Source organism: Camelus dromedarius, chromosome 1 (genome assembly GCF_036321535.1).
Source record: "Camelus dromedarius isolate mCamDro1 chromosome 1, mCamDro1.pat, whole genome shotgun sequence".
Classification (NCBI taxonomy): Eukaryota; Metazoa; Chordata; class Mammalia; order Artiodactyla; family Camelidae; genus Camelus; species Camelus dromedarius.
In genome coordinates this window covers 84,454,237-84,457,853 of record NC_087436.1, presented here as the reverse complement: position 1 = coordinate 84,457,853, position 3,617 = coordinate 84,454,237, and positions in this window count along the sequence as shown.

Below are 3,617 nucleotides of genomic sequence, written 5' to 3'. Positions count from 1 at the left end.
GTAAGCAAGAGCGACCCGGGGCAGGCTGCGTTGCGCTGCCCCGCCCCTTCCGGAAGCTGCGGCGCCAACTGGAGAGAAGAGTTGGCGGCGTGTTTCCGGGCCGCTCTCGTTTCAGTTACTGGATCTAGTCGCTCTGGGTTTTGGACAGGGTTTGCAAGGGCTTTGAAGCTCACCCGCTTGGAGCCGTGCCCTTTCTTACTTGCCAAGAAACTCTGGGCAGGAAGCTTTAATTACAAGCCGATGTCTCCGTTCCCAACGTAGGGGTAAAGATATTCCGGATGGTTGATGAAATCCTGAAATAAGAGGGTGACTGGGCTTAATCCCCTGGACTTTTTGTTATAGCCTCCTGCCCTACACTGCACGGACTGTGACTGTAACAATGAAGCTTGCAAACGAAGTCCGTGTTATAAATAGGCTGACGTTTTAATTGGAAGAGATGAATTTAAATAACTAAGAAAATGTCATCTTTTTGGTAGGAACTGTGAAGAAAATAGAACAGGTCTGAGGGGGAGAGAGTTACTTAAGCTATTCACTTGAGTTTAAAAATCTGTTTTTAAGAGAGTTGTGTTTGAAGGCATGTAAATTAATTATTTTAACTGTCAAAAGCAATAGTAGTGTTACTTGTAAAGCTACTGTGCGGGAGGAAATTGAAACTTGAGTCCCCCTAAAACCGAGTTCCCCTAATGAGTTTCTGTTTAATCTCTCCCTCCATAACTTTATCCCCTGTTTTGTCCCCTCTGACCTCAATCCTTTGCTAACTGAACTCTGATGAACCAGAGTCAGATGACTAAGATTGCTGCTGTTGATAACATTGTTAATGTACTAAAATTGCTGTGGTAGGTATACATTGACATACAAACTCAGTTTGTTTCTCCAGGGCAAGATGAGCTCACTGACTTGGATCACCTTCCAGAGAATCGTAAACCAGAGACATCCTGACTCCTAAAACCTTGATTAAGAAATGTCAAAAAACAAAACAAAACAAAACAAAACAAAATGGTGTTTAATCCCAGTTTTTTTGTTCTTCCCCTTTAAAACACCGTAAGTCAAACACCAAGATGGGGTGGATTTGAGATCTGTCTCCCAATCCCTTGCTTGGTGCCCTGCAAATAAATACTTACTTTGCTGCAAGCACCCGCTGTCAAAGACTTTGGCTTTCTGTGTCGGAGGCACATGACCCCTTGCTCAGTTAAAAACGATCAGGGTTTTGGTTTTTGTTTTGGCTAGGGAAGGACTGAGAAGGTAGCCTCGTGTTAACAATGATGCATGAAAAATCTTGGTCAGCTTTTGCCTAAAACCTTTCCAGTCTTGCTTGGCTCCAGTAGACTCTGAATTGCTGTCAGGATGATGTCTGTCTCATTATTTAAATATCATCGTTCAATTCTGCTATTAATAATAGCATTTTTGAGGATTCCCCCCCACCCCCAGCCTCTATTTCTTCTTTTAGTTTTGGAATCTGTGTTTCATAGAAGAGGCTTTCACGGATGTCTGGTAATCCTTGATTATCTGCTCATATTTTAAAACGGGGCATTTAAAAGCTGATTGGATGCTCTGAGCCTGCGGGACAAGTTTTTTGAAAATCAAGTGAGAGAAAAGGGCTGCAAAGGGAAGAGGGAAGGGCCTCAGAATTCAGTATAAATTTTTTTCACTTAATTCTATTCCAGGTGCTTGATGTCCTCCAATACAAAGATCCTGTTTCACTCTCTCCCAGACAAAATGGCCTTCAGAATTAGGCTTTGGGGATAATGGGTGCATAAGTAAGGGTAAGTGTATAGCTCATTACTAAATGAACTTCCAATCCTTTTAGTTACCTCTTTACCCCTATTTTCCAGAAGCCAGTTTCTGAGTATTTAGGACATTCTATGATATAAGTAGAATTGCTTATTGGCTTTTCTCACTGCTGGTTTAGACTTTAGCTTTTCCAAATCAGCTGAGCCCTTTGCTTTTGATTTCAGATTTTTTTTTCTCTTTCCCTCTACTCTTGGGAGTTTATGACTCTAAAAATCTCTTTACTGTCATTTTCAAGGGGTCTTAAGAGGAAGCAAATGTAGAAGACTATGTTCTATTTTCACCTGGTAGTCTGGAGTGATCATTCTACAAGATACACCAGATCGGTCATAGCAGTCTCCTGCTTTAAGAAGCTTCAGTGGTCCCTCACTGCTTGCACTATGACATTCAGACTCTTTAGCAAGGTAAAAAAGATAGCTCATTATCCTTCTAGCCTAATCTCTCACAGTTGGCCACTGCTTCCCCACTCCATGCTCCACATTCCCCACACCTGGTGCTGTAAGATCCAGCTAAAATAAGACCCTAGTAAGTCTTCTGAGCCTACCAAACCCTTATCAAGTTTCCACACCTGTGCTTTGGCTGGGTCACAAGCTGAAAAACCCTTTCTCCCCAACGCCTACTTGATGAACACTTACTCCTCTTATGAAGACACAGCTTAAACATCACCTCCTCAATGCCTTCTTCAAGCCTTGCATGTGAATTTACTCATCCTCCTCCAACCCCCATCCCATGAACCTAGCATATTGTTGGGAGGAGCAATTAGCCATGGACCTTGAGTGTCCCTGCAAATTCTTGCTGGGTATGCAAAGAATGCAAGGTACTGACTGCTTTTTATCCAGGTCATTTTTCAGGGTTGTTTGGGATAGTCTTCAGAGCTGAGGTAATGGCTTCCCCAAGTAGCAAGCTGGTTCCCACTTACTGTAAAAGTAATGAGTCCCCCCAAACTTAGTATTCCTTTTCTATAATGCAATCCATTTAGTGTGCAGACGCCCATCTACATCCACCTCAGTCACCCGAGGGAGACTTGGGAGGCATGGGGAATTGACAGACTTGAGGCTCTGGCTACTGCTTTTGCCATGAGTAATAAAGTTCTCTGTCTTTGACTCAGGAATCTCACATCCCCTGACATGAAACAGCAACAGGGTAGCTTGTTAGCTTTTAAGTAGGGTACAGGCCTAGACCTTTCCTAAACGGTGACTTACACTTCTCACAGAACCTGTAACAGCTGCATTATTTCCAAGTCTGACTTCATTTAATTCCTTCCTGACAGCAGAGATTCATGCGTTCTGCACCTGTTTCCTGAACTATCGTTTTACTCTTCTCCATCTACTATACTACATTGTTCCAATTCCCGGGAAGTATCAAGTGTCTACCCCAGTACCTTGCTGATTCTTTTTGCACATTTATTGGTCCATTCTCATTTCACTGCTTCTCCTCACCTACTTCCTAACTCAGCTCTCAGCTGTGTCACTGTTTCTTTCAAAAATAAAAATGATTTCAAAAATAATTTTGAAAATCCCTGACCCTACCCCAAGACATGGTTAGGTCCCTGTAATGTGCTCTCGTAGTGTCAGAGCCCATTATCACATTTGGGACAATGGTGTGTGATTTAATCTAAGGGAGCTTAGCTGCCCAGGTGAAGGCAGAGGGAAGATGGGTGGTTGGGTTCATTCAGGCTTGGCATCTTTGTCAGGTGACTGTGGAAGAATGGAGAGGTGAGGGAAGTCAGGCTGTTTGCAAGAGAGTTCTCTAGAGAAACAGAACCAATAGGATAAATAGAGCTTAAGAAACTGGCTCACACGATTGTGAGGGCTGGCAGTCTGAAACCT